Below are 22,222 nucleotides of genomic sequence, written 5' to 3'. Positions count from 1 at the left end.
CTTATATTTTGCAAATTGACCCCTAACTTTTTATTTTTCCTTGCAACTTTTAGTTAATAAAATTTGATCCATGATTTTTAATTCTTTTCAATTTAATGAAGGTTTTTTAAATTCTTTTATTTATTTAATATATTTTTTAATTTAATTTTATTGTTTGACATTAATCTGATTTATTTTTTTAGAACAATTTTCAAATTTGTCAAAGGTAAGTAATTCGGATCGAGCTTCTAAATTTTAATTTAACTTTTAATTTTTACAATTAAAACAACCGGAAAATTAAATTTGTACCAAAAGGACAGTAAAAAGGTGCTAATATTCCTTGACTATAATTGACTCCCGAATCCTATTAATTTCTGGTAAAACGCAGATCAGGTAAACGATAAGTTAAGGTGTCTAATCAACCTAATTTTAAATAATCGGTGGCGTCTCTAACACATCAAATTTAAGTCGGGACAACATAAAGGACGGTTACGACAATTTTACTATAAAAATGTTCTTCATTTGGTTATGTAATGAACACAAGATTTCCATCTTTGTTTTTTATGCTTATTTTGCAGCTGAAGATGAGGGGGCTAGCTATTCATTATCTGATCAATCATCTTCTACTTCGGGCGATTCTGTGCCTCGAGAACCAGTAGTAGTTCTAGAACCTGAAGAGAATGAATCACCCGAAATCGGTGCCGAAAAAATGGTGTTACAGTGCAATGGGCCACTGAAGAGTAAGGATATGATCATACCATCTTTAAATGCCAAGATCAGGTAAATGGTTTTGTTTCAGATTTTTGCGCTTCAACTGATCCGGTTGTGAGCGTTTTTTCCAATCAAAGTCCGGAGATAGAAACGGAAACAGATGAACCTGGGAATGATTTAGGAACTATGACTACAGTAATGACCAATTTGCCTATGGGAGATGGAGCCAAGTGCAATGGAGAGTTGCCAACTGAGATGAAGTCAACTAAAAATGTTTCCCCTGAACCACAGGTTGATGTTATCCTTTCAGACGAGACACAGAACATCCCGGTCGACGTTCCCGAATCCGATGACAATGGCATAGTTAAAAGGCTCATTGATAGAGGACGCGGTCGAAAAATCGAACGACGAGGCATCTGAGAAAGGATCAAAAGCTGATGATCAAAGTGAATTCTCACCTTAATTTATGATGAACGGCCAGGCAAATATTCTTGAGAATGGTCATCCAGTTGATGCATCTATTAACAACCAAAAAGAACAACAAAAGGACTCACAACAAGAAGTTCAGTCGCTCACTGATTCTGCAGACTCATTTCCCATGGATCAAATATACAAAGAAGAAGAAACAGAAGAGAACATTATAGAAGAAATGGTTGGCAAGAACAGAGATTCAAATCCCATTGAAAATGATGCACCGAGAGGAGAAAATGGAGACCCATATGTTCCATTGACACTAGCAGAGACTAAAGCTATTGACAATGGTGATCATCATAACCAACGAGGAAGTGTGGGAAGGCTCAGCATGGGATCGATTCCCGATGCCACAACCATGCGAAAGTCGCCGAGCTTCGATCTCGATCTCAGAATCGATGCAAGAGCCGAAGACTCGGATCAAACACCTTTGCTGTATCAAGACAAGACCACCATCGACAGCTTCTCAAGCCAACCCGAGGTTACGGATCATGGAAAACCAGTGGCCGACGCCGAGAATGGTGAAACCCCATCACTGTATGAATCAATGGCAGCACAGGAGAAAGGTGTCACACTCGAAAGAAGCGATTCCGAGAAGTCGAAAACCCCACTCCTTGGCTTCTTGAAAGAAGATGAAGCAGCTGGTAACAACAACATGTTAATGAATGCAATGAAACAAGACAACCAATGTGCAACAAAGGAGACAACAACATCAAAGGTTTCGGTTTCAGTTAAGGCTGTCACGTCTGGTACAACCAAAGGTAAAGTGAAACGCAAGCCTAGAGCTTCTCTTTGGCACCTGCATGCGTTGTGCAACTGTGATGAATTAAAAAAAACGCCATTGAAGGCCTTTTGATTTAACTTTTTCGTGTTAACAGTTTCATTGTCCCTGTATTTATTTTGTTTTTGATTGTATTGGGTTTCTTTACTTAATTTATTCGATTGAAGCTTTCAAAAATGGAGTTTTTTGTGAGCTGTGGATTTATCAACTGATTTGCTCAAAACTGGGGTTTGATGTAAACTTTGGGCAGTATACATTTTGCTGCCTTTGATTGTAATATTTGCTGATTTTCATTTCAATATATATGTATGAGAAAAGATGAAGGTTTCTATTTATTAATTAAGGAAGAACTATACTTTTATTTCAGGTCTAATTATTAATTTCATCCTTTCATTCTACAAAAATTGAAAGTTGGTCCATTTCTTTTAATTTATGAGAATTTCATCTTACATTTTACAAAATTAGAAAAATGGTCCCATTATTGGTCGGTAATTTTTCTGTTATATTTAAATAAATATACTATTTTAACAGTGATATTTAAAACATATTTCTGATTATTTTCATTATCATATTAGAAAAATGATAATTAAATAAAACAACCAATTATTGACAATAAAAAAAAAACATTTAAAAATTTGGAGAAAAGTTATCTTTATCTTACATGTGTATGGTCATTAAGTATTATACCAATTAACGAATTTCTAAATTTATCGTAAATATTTCATCTCAAACTCTTTAAATTCTCTCATTCTCATCCCCAAGCTCATTAACTCTCTAAATTCCATCTCATTCTCGTCCTTAAGCTCATTGTACAGATATGGCGAAGATTGCTTTTGTTGTATTCTCACTCGTCGTGATTCTTTCAACCCGGTTTGTGGTAGGAGACGACAAGAAAATCAAAGCCTCCGCCGACAATGTGTTGAGCCCTGCAGGGGACGTTATCGAGCGTGCCGAGGGACCAAATTCAGTGATCGATGAAGAACCATATTCGCGTTCAAAACCGATTACTTATGGGATTAAAGAGTCGTCTCAGATCAATCCATAAGTTTATGATTCAAAACATCTTTTGGGGTTTAAAGTGATTCCTACGTTTTGAATGGTTCTAATCGAGTCTTCAAAATATTTGTACTACATTAATAAGCTCTTGTTATTAGTATAATTTTCAATGTAGGCATTAAATGCCTATTTGAAAAAGATGAGGGACTTATTTGAATAACGTAAATTGAATTGTAAACATGCATATATTTATGAAATGAATGGTTTGGATTTGATATGATTGAAAATAAAAAAGTGTCATTAGAATTTAAAATAAATTATTTACTTTTAACATTTCATGATTTAGGTATATATACACATATTTATAATTTGATGTATGTATTTATGAAATGACTTGGTTGATATGATATAAATATTTTGAAGAAAATCTTGAACATCGAGAATTCGAAACTCGAGACAGAAAAAAACATGATACAAATACAGAAATGTATCAAATTCATTGATTGACTTTATAAAAAATTTATTATGAAAACAATTCTTTCAATCCAATTTTTATTTCGAGTTTTCTTTGTGGGTATATGCAGGGAGTTTTCGGGAGCAATGTAGCCATTTTGTTATTCAACTGAAGTTTCTTTTCCAATAAACTGTAACTTGAACCAGGAATTGGTATATGCAGATTGCATAAAACGACTATTAGGGCATCAACACCACCAGAAAATCCGTCCGTCGATCACGCCACTTCGTCAGCGCCTTCGAATTCGTGCAGGAAAAGCTACAAACTGATCCGAGCAGGTCCCGGAATGTAGGGCATTAAAAGGGTACAAAAGCTTAAATACGGCACCGATTCATCCAAACATACAATACAAAGGATTTAACAAGGTATTTCCATGGTAAGCAAGAAATACAGGTTTAGATACAAAAATATAATCAGACATACAAACCAGACACTGTTTCCTTTTTTTGAAGCAAGATACTTATTATATAGCATACTTACAAAGAACAGGTTTTACGGAATGGTAATAGGTGGAACCTGAAAAGGTACATAGATCACTTGCATACCTGAATAGCTTAGCCATAGGTGCAGCCCGGAAAGTTACATAGATCACTTACATCCCTAGAGAGAACCAACGGATATTCTTCCTCCGAGCTAGTTCACGAGCCATCTCTCTTAACTCCTCGGGCGATTGAGGTGTTGGTCCCTCTGGAGGATACACTATATAGGATCGCTTCATATTAAAGGGAAAACAGAAATGATTCAGACTCTAATAAGAAATAATCTATGACAACATATAAAAGCATCATCATGATTCCAGTTAGAAGTACAATTCCAGAAGAAAAATATGGTAGAAAATCACCATTCTGTACATCAAAATTGCAGGCGATTTTGACCTACATTCATTCATATCTAAGGTTTTCGCTGTATTTAGAGGATTCTAGGAGGGCCATACTCATCAACACATATGCATCAAACACAGGTGTTGAACATGGGAGCTTAAAGAGAAAAAAAAAAGGATAAAAAATCGAAACAACATAAACGAATTTGTATCCACAAACTCTAGTAAAATCGACCGAAAACTATGGATTTAATTTAATTCCATCTCACTTACAAATTCATGGAAGAGTTGCATCCATGAAATTACAGGACATAGGCCCTTCAAAACTATGACTTTAGATTCAAATTCCACTTCAAACTAGCCTATGGAAGAACCCAGATTATTAACATAAAAATAGAAAATCACCTATCTCTCTAACAAAACATCACGTTCAAGAGCAATGAATAATCACCCGACTTTCAGGAAATTCAAACAAATATCAAACTTTGATCTGATTTAAAGCTTTCCCATATTAAAACATCTCAAATCTCAAATAAAATTAAACGAAATCAATTCATCAAATTAAAAAAATAAAGAGACGGGATAAAAAAATTAAATTAAACTTTAGGTATGTTTTGAAAAATTATAAGTTTAGGTACTAAAACTAGCAAAAACTAATAGTTTAAGTACTAAACACATAATTTACCCCTATAATATTTGTAAATAGTTAATCAAGCAATTCAAGTTCCATTATCCATTTGTTTTACTCAAATTCAATTAGTGGAATACGTGTGCATTTAAATTTGAACTTAAAACACAAAAAATCAAATTAAATTAAATATCTTTCATACATAACACAAGGATGTCTAAGGAAAGTTAGCCTAATATAAGACTAAGGAAAGGCGCAACCGAAAATGTTAATTTTGTTTTAACATTTCCGATAGAGTGCTACCTAAAATGTTAATTTTGTTATCTAAAATGTTAATTTCGTTATCTAAAATGTTAATCTTTTTAACGTTTCTGGTTGCAACCGGAGATGTTATGGAGAAAGTAACAACCGGAAACATTAAAAGATTAACATATTAGGTAACGAAATTAACATTTTAGGTAATGCTTTACCGAAAATGTTAAAAAATATATTAACATTTTATGTTGTGTCTTTCCTTAACCTTGTATTAGGCTGCCGTACAACAGAACTACCATAACATAAGAGTATTTATGTAATTCAATAATATAAAATATTTAAAATATGTATTATTAAAAAGTTCGATTAGAATTGCAAAATGTTTGAGTCATCAGGTTTAAGGGTGAATTAATTCATTGTCTTTACGACAATTATTCCATGTCGGGTGTAGCTAAGATTTTTATTAGGATGGGTCATAAATTTTTGAAAGATAAAAATAATTATTTTATTATTATAAAATAAATTTATGTGGAACAATAAATTAAATATCAATTATTATATATGATATTTATAACAAATTATAAAAAGTATTGTAAAAATTAGATTTTGTTACAAGTACGTTATGAGTGAAAGAAAATATTTTATATGAAATTATTAAACTAATTATTTTTAATCCTTTTATTTAAGAATTATATAAAAAATAAGTAGGATAAAAAATTATTATAATTATTAATAAAAATATTTTATATTTTTAATTAAATTAACACTTGACCAATCATTAGTACCATCTCAATAGAGGACTTAATAACAATAAAGATAATTATTTGATACATTAATAATATTTCTCAATTGATGATAGAACGAATCTTAATTCAATGGTATGATTCAAGATTTAGCCCTTGTGGAGAATTATATATATTAGTGTAAATGAACTGAGCATTCGATGAATTGTTCTTAAAACATTTGTTTATGTTCATTTATTAAGCTCAATATATCAGTATGAACAAATTTTGCATGTTCCTTTAATAAATAAACGAACACGAACAAAAGTGTGTTTATGTTCATAAATAAACTTGTTTATCAACTTGTTTATCCGATTCTATTTTTCCTTTTATTTTTTATATTTTAAAAATATTAGTGAAGGCATGAATTAAATTGAACACAAAATAAACTTTGGAGTTCAAATCGTAAGGCTAAGGATATTAAGGACTAATAGTGTAATTTCATCATGTCTGGAAACATGTTGACGGACTTTAAACAAATGTTCATAAACATTAAATGAATATGTTCGCGAGTACTAAATAAAACTCTATTCATTCAAGTCTTATTCATTTACACCTCTAATTAAACATTCAACTAGTCCTTGCATCTCTTCAATTATTGTTTTTTGTTTTTCCCCCTCCAAACAGTTCATAATTCAAGTTAAACCATTTTCAACACAAGTTTCTTTAACTTTGACCCTCTCAAGTGTTTTCATTTCATATGGGCCACCTATAATAATTCTAAACTTCTCTATTATAATAGTTTTTTTTAACTTTGTCCCTCTCAAGTGATTTCATTTCATATGGCCCCCTACAATAGTTCTAAACTTCTCTATTATATAGTGAATTGTTTTTTCAACAAATCGTAACCCTATCTAGAGGGGAGGGGACGAGAATTCTAGAGGAAGGAAAGGGATGTTCCTAGTGAATCTAATACCCATAACATAAGTGAATATGAGAGAACAAAGATGAATAGTTTTGGTAACTCGCCCAAATGTGCTTGCTTAGTGAATTCTTAATCCGTATTGTAAAACGTAAAAATTTTATGACTGATATATCATATGATAATCTTCATTATAATATGCATGTTCTTATATAAATATAGATATAGATATAAATAACATGGTTTATAAGAAGGGGGTGCAATGTTACATGATAGTCATTATTGTTGAAGATATTTGGAGAATGGATTTGAACCACATACTAAAGCAATAAGATACGGTGGAGGGGACAGTCCATGAAACGATGGGTTAGAAATAAGACATGAAAGCATTGTTTAAAGGGAGCCAACCCCCATGTTCACAAACACCACTCAATCAGTCAAGTGGGCGTCAACTTATTTGCCCTTTCGTACAAGCAAGGGACTATGTTCATTCAATTTTATTTGCCCAACTTTACCATGAGTTTTGCTTTGACTTCAAGATCTATTTTTAGCCATCCCAATACCCAGTTCTCCTCTCATTCTATGTTCTGATTATAATCTATCTTATCATCTACGACGAGTTTAATTTTTATTTCTGTTTTCATCTCATCACTTGTAAAATATGTATTATCTCCGCTAAATTAAATGCAAAGTAGGGCAGGTCTCCACGAAACCTGCCCCATTGATATTCTTAGTGTTAACTAGCTAAAAGCTGGATTACCGTTACATGTAGCAATAGGGATGACGATGGATTGAGTTGTCGACTAATCCAACCCAATTCAAGAAGCATACTTCTTCATCTGAATCGCCGACTTGGATTTTGGGATAGAAACCAACATTTGACCTGATTTGACATAAATATATATTTTTATTTATATTCGATAAAATATGGATCTAATTAAAAAAATATAAAAATGGAGTATTATAATAATTATCCCTAAACGTATCAAAGACAATTATACTATTATCCTAAATCGAGTAAGAGATTTTTCATCCTAAATATAATTTTGACCCGACATGACCTCTCCCTACAAAATTCGACCCAATCCAAAATTGAGTTTTTAAATCAACCTTAATAGAGTCAGGTAAGGTTGCAACCTGTCATACTAGGGTACAACTTTTATCCCTACATAACAAGGATCACTTTTCTCCCTACATAACAAGGATCACTTTTCTCCCTACAAAACAAGGGTCACTTTTCTCCCTACATAACAAGGATTATTTCTCTCCCTACATAACAAGGATCACTTCTCTCCCTCTAAGCTCTTTTTCTTAAATGATGGATGTGGGAGAATTGTTTTTTTTAAAATAAAATTTAGATTATAAAATAATAATATAATTATGATGATCATAATATATTCATATTTAATATGATATTTGTGATGATTATTATATATTGGTATCTAATACTCTCATTATAGAGGTCCAAGGGTTGCTTGTTTTCTAATTATGTCTCTTTATTGGTCCACATGAATAATCAATCCAACAATGACAATGTAAGAGGGTGACAAAGACTATGTTTTATGTTAATATTAATTAGATTATAAAAATGCCCTAAACCCTCTAGTTTTTGCCAATTTTTTAACATCAATTATAAAATGCTAATTGGTGCTACCTAATTGGCCATTAGCAAGGAAGGTATCAAACTTTATCACCTTTCTTTTCTTTACACCAACCTTCACTTGCCCCTTTGGCACCAATCTCAAACTATAAACCCTAAATCTTAATATATAAAATTTAAAAATTTATAATAAATATAATTAATATTTAATTATGTTTAACAAAATTATTAATATTATTTTAAAATATTAATATTTATTTACGTCTTTCACTTTTTTTTTGCATATAATGATATGTATATCTGTTATTCACTTTTCTGTTTTCGATTATTCAAAAAATTTGATTAATTTAAAATTATCATTTTATTTTATTCAATTGAAATATCGTCCTATCAAGCAAGAGTTTAGACTATATTACATTGCTTCTATCTTACCCCAAAAATAAAGATAGAATATTGATAATAATTTTTAGGTAAAAGGGTAACATTTGTCTTTGTAGTAGACCCAATTTATCATTTTCGTCCATGTCATATTTTCTCATAAATTTAGCCCTCGAAATTGTTCAATTGCATCATTCTATATTATATCCCTAACTTAAAACCCTAAATTATATATCCTAAATTATTAACCCTAAGTCAAAGTTTATGATTTAGGGTTATGGTTTAGAGATTATATGGTTATGGTTTAGGGTTTATCATTTAGGATTTTAAGTTAGGGGTAGTATATAGAATGATGTTATTGTGCAGTTTCGATGACTAAATTAGTACGAAAATACGATAGAGGCAAAATTTACCATTTTGTTTAATTTTTAAAATTTATAATCACCAGTCATTTGATACAAATAAAAAAAATTAAGAAGTAAAGTGCTTAAAAATAATAGAAACAAAAATAATTATTTATACAAATATTAAGGATAAATTTTAATATTTATTATATTTTATTTTTATTTGATATTTTTGAATATATTAAAGAAATTATTTAATATTAAAAAGGTGGACAAAGGAATAGTTTACTCTTTTGTTGCTTTATATATAAAGGAGAACGAAAGTGACAAGAACAAGCACCCTTCTTAAAATATTTGCCATAAAAAAGTAAGGCTAAACGAGCACAAGTGTTACTTGAATTGGTAAAAACTTAAATGTGGGAAAATTACAAATTGTGGGCTTAAAATGGAAGGATCCTCAGGTGGATCTGCCGACAGTTATAACCATGTTAGGATATATTTATAAAGGGCAAATTACACGTTTAGTGTCTAATTTTATTTTAGTACATAAAATAATCGACCAAAACTCGACTCGATCTATACCCATCTCTAATTGAAAGTTATTGTATAAATTCACAAAATTAAGTACATCAACATTAAATATTGTCTTTTGTTGAGATTTTACTTACTTGACTTGTCAAGAGTCCTAAAGAATTCATAGTATTATATATTTGAAGACTACCTTCAAAAATCTCCAAATCATACACTCTGATCGGTCTATATCCTTTAAACACAGACTTCTGGTCCACTACAGTGTATAGCAAGACCTATGATAAACTCACATAATACGACCGAATGAAATTCTAAGTCTATCAACTTATAAATTATCATGATTACTCTATTACTGTCACACACTAAAAATACTATAAATGTCTCCTATCAAAACAGAAAAAGGAGATAAATTGTTAATAACAGGCTAATCAATCACGTTCTTCCTCGTACTAATTAACCTTTTTTCTTTAAATACTAATCAATACCCGTTCTTTCATCAACTACGATTCTCATCAGAATCAGAATTAAAATAAATGAACCATCCTATCACCACAAAAAATTAAACATTTGTAATAGTATTTACCTCATTAATAGCCTATATGCCATAGGATATGGGGTAGAGTCCCTCGTGAGTGAACTTCTAAGTTTTTATAGTTTCATCTTTTTAGACGCTCCAAGACATTCTTAATTTTATGAATCTTTATGCATTTTTATTAAATTTAGGAAGATAAAAGATCAATTAAATACATATCTAATATATTATATTTTTATGAACGATATTTTATAAATTTGTTTCAACATAATCGTACATCAACAATGTATAATGATTATTGTCAAAACGATTTTTAAACGGGGGCAAGATTTTTGAAAACCGCATCATCTTTAATTATTCTCTTTTCAATTAAATTTTAATTAAAAACAATGCAATTTTAGAAAACCTCTCGTTTCAAAAATTTGGAATTCCTTTTACGATAAAAACATATGGTTCGAGGAGTCGCCACCAATATTTGATTAGGGTGTGATTGGACACCCAAACACGTTGTCATTTTAAATAAAAATTAATTTTAATTAAAACGACAAATTTACGGTCTACGTTACCAAAATCCGAGTTCGGGAGTCGGTTACGTGTGGGGAAGGATTAGCATCCCACAACGCCCTAAATCGATACCTAGTCGATTAATTAATGTCTTTGTAACGAATTTCACAAGTTCAAATTTAATTTGATTAATGATCCCTTTAAACAACAAAAATGCAAATTTGTAACATTGAAAAGCAACAAAATATGTTGATTTAAAATTTCCAAGTCATTAGAAAGATAAAGGATATTCGATTATTTAAAAATATCGAGACTAGATCTTTAGGTGAGTTCTAACGATCTTTTCTCAAATAATTTAAATAATCGAATATTTCTTTTTCTTTCATTCCCAAATTTTAAAGTGATTAATCCAAATTTAATTAGGTGTTACTGATGGGATACAATTTTAATTTAAAATTACCAAAACAACTCTCTAGTAAGTTAGGAGAAGCCATTACGACAATTTTAAATTAAAAGAATATTACCCTTAATCTGATTATGTAACGAGTCGGGTCATGCACACGAGGTTAACATACAATATTAAAAATTATCTAATTAATAAATAATATACAAAAAACTAACATGCACTAACATTTGGGACTAAAATTAAACGTACTTAACATAAAGAAACTAAATTAAAAACACAGAAACATTCGAATTAAGGACTAAAACTAAACATGCGAAAACTTGAAAACCAATGTGCAAACGAAAGAAAACACATACACTAGCATTCAGGACTAAAATCAAATGTGCATAAAAGATGAAGTCCAAATTACTAACAAACAAGACTCGATTCCATGACCAAAACAAAAATATGGGCAAAATCGTAGTGACCTTAAAGCAATTAATCCTAAAAGCCTAATATAAAACCTACTTTGGACTAAACCTAACCCTCATTTACCCCATCAGCCGTTCTCTTCTCTTCTCCCTCACCAAGAGTCGCTCCTCTCATCCCATATAATCTCTTCTCCATATGTTCAACCGAGACATCGCCTTCATCAATCAACACCATCGGCTGGCCACCACGCCTTGGTGGCCATCTTCACCCCGATAACCACCTAGACCGTGGGGGAGGAACCTACTAGAACCAACCCTGAACTGAGCCTAAACCCTTCTCTATTCGACCAAGGCTAAAACTTACTAACAAGATAACCTTAAGCCAGCCTCTCTCGGAATCAAACCAACACTGCTCCCTCTAGACGCTCTGACTCGTGATTCAACGGTAACCTGGGCTCCGACGAGGGACCAACAACGAGGTAAAATGTCTCGTCCCCCCTACTGTTTTTATTTTTTTTTCTTTTTAGACTTAAGAACATGCATGTAAAAAAGACAAAAGATTAATTGAGATACCTCTGATTTGAATTGTTTCTATTGATTTGCTTTTCGTTCATTCAAAAATGAAGGGAATAATACCCTTGGCTTACACTGCTTGAATCGAAAATTAGGAGCAAAACCCTCATCTTTACATCGTTTCTCTGTTTTAAATTTTGTAAAAGAAGATTCCCCTATTGTTGATGATTTCTGTTTCGAATGGCTCCTTTGTTTGCTGTCTGTTGGTGAATTTTTCTGGTTGTTCACTGATCTTGATAGCTAATTTTTGCGTGGTAATCCCCCCTACTGTTCGTTTCTGATTGCTGAACTGAGAGCCCCCTGAGCTTTTTTTTCTTTCTCATGCCACCCCTAGCCTCCCCTGTTCGTATTCTTCTCCACCCTCGCTCTCTCGTGTGTGTGTGTTTTACTTCTGGTTCCTCCCTCGTTGATTCCTCCACTAGTTTTTGTTCCCCGTGATCTCTTCTGTTAATTGTTTTTGTTGTCTTCCTTCATTTGTACATGGTATGGGCATGAGATGGACTGGGTAGTGGAGCAGGAGCAGCAGGGCACGGGTGATGGGGAACCGAGCTGCTCGGTCAGAGTGCTGGCAGGGTGATGTTCGGGCAAGCAGGCTTCACGTGGGATGCTGCTCGGTCACAGCTGGGAGCCGAGCCTTGTCTGCTCGGTTGTAGTGTTGGCAGAACGTGGTTCACGAGCTATTGTTGGGCGCTCCACGTAGGGGAGCTCAGGTCAGGTTGGTGCTCCCGATGGGTCAGACTTGGGCCTGTTCTTGGGCTCTGATTTTGATGTTGATGTTGGGCTCTATAATTAATTTGAGTTTGTAAAAGGACCTTGAACACTTAATTTGAGTTTTGGATTGACTTTTAATTTATATATCGGTTTCAAAAATGAAACGTATACAATATCAATCCAATTAAAGCCAAAGTCTCTAATTTCCATATTAACCCAAATTAAGCTTCCACGATTCATCACTTGAATTAATTCCTCATCGATCATAAACACCTTCAAATCAATTCTCGTTAATCATCAAGTGAATTTAAATGGCCCGGATAAAATTAGGGTATTACAGCTGCCGCTCTTTGCTCGTTATTGTGACCACAAGAATGTAGCAAAGACAAAAATAATGACCTAATTTTGTTTGATTGCAACGTCATTTCTCTTTCTTCAGTCTTCTTCTTGACTTTCGCTTCCGTCACTTGTACAAACCCTTTTAATGGATTATTCCGCTTCTTCATATCCGAGAATCTTCAGTTTCTTCCCACATCTGACGATCTGATGGTTTGCTCCAACACTCTTCTGAAAAGGCTAAAAATGGCTCGGATGACTTATATAGTACTTGGGCGTTTTTGTCCAGTCCCATCTTCTTGCTTTAAAATTTGATAAGAGATCTGCTTCACCCGATCTCCGGGGTAAGTGAGACTTGAAAAATCTTCAGATAACATGTCTGCTCTCTATTCTTTCAATGGGTATAGGACTTGATCAATCTTAGATCAGTGGGTTCGCTCCTATTTTTCAGGATGCATGAAACTCGCACAATCTTCAACAAACGTCTCTGCTCTCTATGCTTCAGAGAGTATAAGACTCGAACAATCTTCAACAATCATTTCTGCTCCCTATTTCTTCAGAGAGTATTAGACTCGAACAATTTTCAACATTCTTGTCTGCTCCCTATTTCTTCAGAGAGTATAAGACTCGAACATTCTTCAATAATCGTGTTTGTTCCCTATTTCTTCAAAGAGTATAAGACTCGAATAATCTTCAATAATCGGGTTCGCTCCCTCTTTCTTCAGGGAGTATAGAACCCGAATAATCTTCTGCAAACAGGTTCGCTCCCTCTTTCTTCAGGGAGTATAGAACTCGGACATTTTCTTCAAACGAGTTCTCTCCCTCTTCCTCTAGGGAGTATAGAACTTGGACATCTTCTTCAAACAGGTTTGCTCCCTCTTTCTTCAGGGAGTATAGAACTTGGAAATTTTCTTCAAACGGGTTCGCTCCCTCTTTCTCTAGGGAGTATGGAACTCAAACATCTTCTTCAAATGGGTTTGCTTCGCTCTTTCTTCAGGGAGTATAGAACTCGAACAATCTTCTAAAAACGGGTTCGCTCCCTCTTTCTTCAGGAAGTATAGAACTCGATAATCTTCTTCTTACGGGTTCGCTCACTCTTTCTTCAGGGAGTATAGAACTCGAACATCTTCTTCAAACGGGTTTTCTCCCTCTTTCTTCAATGAGTATAGAACTAGAAAATCTTCTAACGGGTTCGCTCCCTCTTTCTTTAGAGAGTATAGAACTCGAACAATCTTCTGAAAACGGGTTCGCTCCCTCTTTCTTCAGGAAGTATAGAACTCGAGAATCTTCTTCTTACGGGTTCGCTTCGCTCTTTCTTCAGGAAGTATAGAACTCGAATAATCTTCTGCAAACAGGTTCGCTCCCTCTTTCTCTAGGGAGTATGGAACTCAAACATCTTCTTCAAACGGGTTCGCTCCCTCTTTCTCTAGGGAGTATGGAACTCGAACATCTTCTTTAAACGGGTTCTCTCCCTCTTTCTTCAATGAGTATAGAACTCAAAAATCTTCTAACGGGTTCGCTCTCTCTTTCTTTAGAGAGTATAGAACTCGAACAATCTTCTGAAAACGGGTTTGCTCCCTCTTTCTTCAGGAAGTATAGAACTCGAGAATCTTCTTCTTACGGGTTCGCTTCGCTCTTTCTTCAGGAAGTATAGAACTCGAATAATCTTCTGCAAACAGGTTCGCTCCCTCTTTCTTCATACACGAAAATCCTTGTTTTTCTTCTACATCTGATGGTCTTCACTTCAAAGCAATACTTCTTCTGTGGATTAGACCTCTCTGTTCTTCAGGGTATGCCTCTTTAAATGCAACTCTTTGCATTTGAGATTTGAAATCTTCCTTTTAATCATCGGGATTTTAACATTCTGCATCTTCTCTTTTCAATGGAAGACTTGTCAAAATCATGTGTTTATGCATAAAACATGAATGCAATTAAATGTATCCGTGTCATGCATTTTCTTTTATGCAGATGATGTTCTCATGAATGCATAAATGTTGAATCAATCTTTGTTTGCCTTCAAAGTGGCGAACTCAGTCTTCTTCTACTTGATCATTCTTTCCAGGGTCTGCTTTCTATACTCGTGTAGCAACTCATAGTTTCCAACTTTTTTTTACGAGCCCTCTGATCTTTTTATCGTCTTTGTTTTCTTTCTTCATTTCAGAGAAAACATTTTCTCTCTCAACTTCTTACTACGGTAAAAATATGACTGTGTTGCCCCATTTTCGGAGACTGTGTATATGACTACGCCAAACTCCATAAATATCACATGGAGGTCCGCATCTATTCTGATTTTCCTCTTGAAACACATCACAAGGAGGATTTATCCCAATTTTTCATGTCACCCCATTTAATCAAATATCAAACAAGGCTCCTTTATACCATATCAGGTCGAGAGGTTTAACAACAGCCCATCATTCAACCTTAGTTGGTTCTATTAGTTTCTTGTTGTTAAAATTCCATCGCCTCCTCCGTGGAAAGAAATCTTCATCATTTCTCATTTTTAACCTTGGCGTTGTAGAAGGCAAACTTCATCTTGGGTAATGGAAACAACCTATGATCACAACACTGATTCATCACAATACTCACTGGTTCGTCAAGCATTTGACCACACATTCATCTTTTCTCACGGCTTCTACCTAAACCTTTCAACCAGGGAAGCTCTTTGCGTTGCACTCAGAGTTTTCGCGTGGTATTACAAGAATACCTAAACTCAGTTGAAATTAAAGTGAGATACTGGTTCACCAACATTAATGCATTTGAAATCACTAGAATAATGCAATCGATGATGGACAAGATGATCATATACAGTAAACCCTAATATCACTCTTTCATTATTTTCACTCTTCATACATTCATGTCCCATCAGAACTATTTGTTCAATTCAATGATCTTTCCACATGTCGTCATAGGCTTCCAAAGATGCCCCACATTAATACCTCTAGCTGAAACATGACTTCACTAGTGCCCCAATAATCTTATACTAGTACGGGCCTTCAAAATGCCCCAACGCCTCAAATTGTAAGGCTCATTCTTAATGCCTTCTTGGTCTGAATCTTGCCATCTCAACATGATGTGGGTTTAGTCGTACCCCAACATATCACAACTTGAATGTTCTCATTCTGGTGTCACTACACAGTAGTGTTGTCAAATAATTTAAGGGCTTTTTTTCCATGTTGCCACAAACACTTAAGAAGTGATCAATTTTTTAACCAAATGTCTTGCATTTTATACAAGTCATAATATGTGCCCCTTCTGAACAATGAGGTCATCTTTTTCTTGGTGGGTTACTGACAACGTCATCTGGAAATGCTAAAAGCTCTTATTCTTCATTCATTCTTATCTCTTTAGACCATCTGCTTCAAAAACGCAGAATGCTTCATGTTCTGACACCTCTTCTTCTCTTTCTTCTAATAGAGGCATAATGAGCCTCACCCACTGCAAGGACTTTTCTCGTTTGAAACTTGTCTGTTTGAAAATGTTTTATCCCTTCTCTTATTTTAGGGAATGTGAAAATTTTATGAATAATTTCAAAAATGTTGTCATTTTCTTCAGACTCACAATCAAAACAAATTTCAAGAGTTCAAGAATATCTCAAATTCTCTTTTAATCAAAAATTATATACAAAAATTATTGCTGACAAAAGGCTTAGGCTAACTTGGGAAGGAAATGTATTGGTTAGCTTTTTACACCCTTGATTCTGGCGTTTTATTGATATGATAAGGCAAACATTTTGCTTCTCTTTTGGGAATATTCACTGGTTCTCAATCTTCGTGAGCGCCTTTGGACTGTGGGGTACTTTATCAAGAGACGTATAGGATCACCCTTCTGTACAGTGGTTGATGATCTTTATGTTCGAGCAGCCTTTTCAGGTTTTCAACTCGAATTCTCCTTTGGTTTCAAGACGTCATTTAAAATTTTACGTCTTGAACCCTCCTTTTATTATTTTTTATCATTCATTAAAGATTTTATTTTTAAGAAAACTATTTACAAATAAAATTAACCCTGAGGGGCGGAATGAAGTATGAAGATAGCCTCTCCACTTAGAAATCCATGTATGATTAGAAGGGACTTTTCAGGCACGTAATGTAGGCCAGGGCTCATGGTTATGAAAGAAAAGGATGAATAGGCCCAAAGAAGTGTTTAAGGGTTATCGAGCCAATGATCAATTTGTTCTGCTGTCCTCAACCTTGCTCTGCCTGATTTGAAACTGCTCGTGCATCTTCTCTTCTTCTTTTTTCCTTCAATGTTTCACGATCTTTGGGTGAATAAATTGAAATGTTTGAACCACTCGTCTTGAGGTGTTTGATCGATTTTCTTTCATTTTCTTTTCATTTTCAATTTTTTCTTTTCTTTCTTCTTTTCTTTTCCTTTTCTCTTTCTACATTTCTCTTCTTTCTCTTCATAATGACAACTCAATTTGATCTTAGAGCGCATTGTATTTGGTCTGCCTCATAATGTCATGACTTGCTTCTGTAAAGAAATTCGGATTGATAATCTTCACTCGTGCGAGCAGATGTTCTTTACCTTTGCCCTCCAGTGTGGAGGGTGATCCTTGGTTTGGGTTGAATCATAAAAAAAACTATAGGCTCAAAAGGGGACCACAAGGGATATATATATATAAGGATAAATGAAACAAAGCCGTTCATCATCTCATACATGGAAGTCTTCGTAAAAGAAACATCCCCAAGGGGACGAATTTTCAGGATTAACCTTATCTACATGAAAACAATATAATTAATGCATGATAGAATTATTTCAATGATTCCTTTTATTTCTTCTTCTTATATGTAGTCCTCGCATGCCCTTGGTTTGTTACACTCCATCTTGTCTTTATTGCAAGAAAGGTCCTCGTCATGCCCCTAGGATTTATTGAGGTTGGGGAATTGATGTCAATGATTAGTCTCTGTGTTATTTCGGGTAAGGAGTCCACCAATGGTTCTTTCGGCTTTGGATGGGACATGAAAGGTCTAATCTTGCCTCTTTTCAAAAACATATAATTAATGAAGTAGCAAAACAACCTTTAACTCATTTGATATTTAAAGAATTACAAGATTAAAACTTGATTCATTGCCCATGACCTTTGGAAAATGACGTAAGTTCATTTAAAAATCCTTTTAAAAAAATTGAGAAAAATGACAAAAACATGTTCAAACAAGATGTCGCAAATGACAAAAAGTTTCATTATGAACAAAATGATTTCTGTACAGTCAGGATGCCCCCATTATTCTTCTGATGCAGTGGTGTTTGATTCGATCAGGTGCTACATATTGGGCTGTGGTGCCTCACTCGAGCTCGTCATCCATTGTTCCACCAATTCTTGTGTCAATGTCCCATTTTCAACGAGCCTCTCTATCTCCTTGAACAACATCCTACAATTCTCCGTAGCATGCCCCAATGCCCCTAAGTGGAAATTACAGACACTATCTGGATCGTAATTGTGGCCAGAAGGGTTTGGTGGTAATTTCATTGGTTTCGGTTTGAGATGTTGATATTTAATCAAAGGTGGGTACAAATCTGAGATAGGAATTTGGAACACCTTCAGAGTATCTTTTGATCGTAGGACCTTCTTTGGGTGACTCGAGCAACCCACCGCCCCTTTTCTTTTACGGTTGTGAGAGCTCTGGATGTGACATTCGTTCACCTCACCAGCCTTTCGCTCTTCATTTCTTGAGCTTTTGGAAGTGACTTTCAAGTTTCCCTTACTGATTGCATCTTCAATTGACTCTCCAGCCAGCATAAGATCCTTAAAGTCATTCATCGAATTTCCTAATATTAACTCAAAGAAAGGAGCCGGAAGAGAATCGTGAAACATATGTGATATTTCCTCTTTTACCAAAGGAGGTTGAACTTGTGCTGTCACTCCCCTCCATCTTAGGGCATACTCTTTAAATCTCTCAGTAGCTTTCATCCTTATCTTTTGAAGGTGATGACGTTTTGGGGCTAAGCCTTTAACATATTGATATTGCCCCAGAAAAGCATCAGCTAGGTTGACCCATGTCTGGATCTGCTCTTTGTTCAAACAATTATACCATACTACAGCTGGACCAGCAAGACTGTCATGGAAGAAATGAATCAACAAATTATCATCATTTAAGTACCCTTCCATCTTTCTACAAAACATCCTCAGATGAATTAGGGGGCAACTGGTGCCATCATATTTCTCAAAATTAGGCACCCTAAATTCACGTAGGATGACCAAGTCAGGGACCAAACTGAGTTCTCTGGCTTCTAACTCCTTGTGAGTGGCATTAACAACCTTTATATTTTTAACGGCTTCATTCAACCACTTGAATTCGTTCTCATACTGCCCATAATTGACGAGGCTCTTCCCTTGGTTTGAGTTAGATGCTCCGGGGCGAATTATTTACTCTTGGTGCATTAGTCTGATGAGATTGATTTCCTTTATCCTCCACTTTCTCTCTGCCAACAGCCTTGGTTGCCAGCACCTGGGTCATTTGATTCGATGCGCTTTGCAGATAACCCGATGCTTGATTCCTCTTATCTTGTTGTAACCCGAGTAACTGTTCTTGCAGCTGATCTTGTGATTTCTCATTAGAATGCTCTCTTGCTTCTATTTGTTTGCTCACGATGATGAGGAACAATATGAATGAATGATCTTGTTATTACTGAACAAAAATCTTTAATAAGTTATTTCCGTGTTTTCATAATTAATGCATGTAAAATACTTAAACAAATACATGCAATGCAAATGCAAATGCAAATGCACGAGGTGCTAATCCCGAAAGTGACCACTTATAGAACAACCGTTCACTTAGACAACAAGAATTCAATAAGTACACCATGTAGTCGAAATACAACTGTGAGTCTTCATCTCTTCATTTCCTTGAGTCGTACTCTTCATGGGATCTGGTATTGCACCTTCAAAATTGTCGGCGTATTCTATCACATTTGATGACGTCGGATGTCTTGAATCTTGAAATCTTCATTCTTATCTTCCATGTGATGTGGTCTTCTCGTCTTTACGAAGGTCTTCTCGTCGTTATGAAAGGTCTTCTCGTCTTGATGAATGGTCTTCTCGTCTTGATGAATGGCCTTCTCGTCTTGATGAATGGCATTCTCGTCTTGATGAATGGCATTCTCATCTTGATGAATGCTCTTTTCGTCCTTGGTACAATTGTATCTATCCCTTAACTCAACATCTTGGCCTTTACAGTTTCTTCAATCAGCTTCAGATCTCTTCATTCATCGGGTGTCCTTCATGGATCATTTGAACATCTCTGGATCTCCTGGTTTTGACTACATAGTGGAGAATTTCTTGCCTCAATATGGTCAGCCTTCTTGTTAGTCAATCACTTGTGAATTAACACCCCTCGATGACATGAGGATGCAAATGTAATAAAATCACAATAAAATAGACATAGAACGAAAACGGGTTAGTACACATAAGATAAACAACAAGATAGTGGATACCGTAAACATCACATAAAACCTACCATCACATGCTGGCTACCCAATCATGCTTTAGTAGATCCTACCCGACATGATATCTACCCACATGTTTTATCATTCATAAAAGATCCTAACCGCATGGTATCTAATTCACATGTTTTGTGCGAAAATATAAAACCTAACCGCATGCTTTTCTAGTTCTCATACTTATTGTAAAAATAAATTCGAGGAAAAGGTTAGAATGAGTTTCCCCTTCGTGTCTGCAGACAGAGATTCAACATAAGATGGGCAGAGTTTCAGTATTTCTAAAAGGGTCCTCGAATTGTCCTTTGCTGGTGCCCCATTGGGCTTGCCAGACCCTCGATCCTCGCCTATTATAGGCTAAAAACGGATCAAGTTCAATTTCGAGAGGATACATTTCCCTATGTTCATGCGAGGAAACTCAATGTTTCACTCGTAAACATAAGGCATGTACCCCAGAGGTTACTAGCTAAAGCCCATGCGGAGAAAAGTAATTTTCTCACGTAAGCGTAGCTTTCACCCCTACCTAACGGGACAGAGCACAGTAAGAAGGCTCTAAATATCGAAATGGTTGTAACGACAGTGAGGGGAAACCCATAATCCTTTGCCTCGATCCAAGAAAAACAATATACTAAAACGAAGGTTAGAAAACTGAAACATATAGAACACACATTAGTACAACTATTTATTCATTAACCAAATTACAAATTAAGATGTAAATAAAACAATTCAAACAAACAAGGGATCAAAGACCAAATTAAAGCAAACTTATAAATTTCGTTTGCAAAGACAATTAATTAATCGACGATCGGCCTGACTCTCTAAAAAAAAGTCCCCAGCGGAGTCGCCAAGCTGTCGAAACGATTTTTAAACGGGGGGGGGGGCGAGATTTTTGAAAACCGCATCATCTTTAATTATTCTCTTTTCAATTAAATTTTAATTCAAAACAATGCAATTTTAGAAAACCTCTCGTTTCGAAAATTTGGAATTCCTTTTACGATAAAAACATATGGTTCGAGGAGTCGCCACCAATCTTTGATTAGGGTGTGATTGGGCACCCAAAAACGTTATCATTTTAAATAAAAATTAATTTTAATTAAAACGACAAATTTACGGTCTACGTTACCAAAATCCGAGTTCGGGAGTCGGTTACGTGTGGGGAAGGATTAACACCCCCACAACGCCCTAAATCGGTACCTAGTCGATTAATTAATGTCTTTGTAACGAATTTCACAAGTTCAAATTTAATTTGATTAATGATCCCTTTAAACAACAAAAATGCAAATTTATAACATTGAAAAGCAACAAAATATGTTGATTTAAAATTTCCAAGTCATTAGAAAGATAAAGGATATTCGATTATTTAAAAAATCGAGACCAGATCTTTAGGTGAGTTCTAACGATCTTTTCTCAAATAATTTAAATAATCGAATATTTCTTTTTTTCATTCCCAAATTTTAAAGTGATTAATCCAAATTTAATTAGGTGTTACTGATGGGATACAATTTTAATTTAAAATTACCAAAACAACTCTCTAGTAAGTTAGGAGAAGCCATTACGACAATTTTAAATTAAAAGAATATACCCTTAATCTGATTATGTAACGACGTCGGGTCATGCACACGAGGTTAACATACAATATTAAAAATTATCTAATTAATAAATAA

The sequence above is a fragment of the Hibiscus syriacus genome, unplaced genomic scaffold (genome assembly GCF_006381635.1).
Source record: "Hibiscus syriacus cultivar Baekdansim isolate YM2019G1 unplaced genomic scaffold, ASM638163v2 tig00110257_pilon, whole genome shotgun sequence".
NCBI lineage: Eukaryota > Viridiplantae > Streptophyta > Magnoliopsida > Malvales > Malvaceae > Hibiscus > Hibiscus syriacus.
This window is presented reverse-complemented; position numbering follows the sequence as displayed.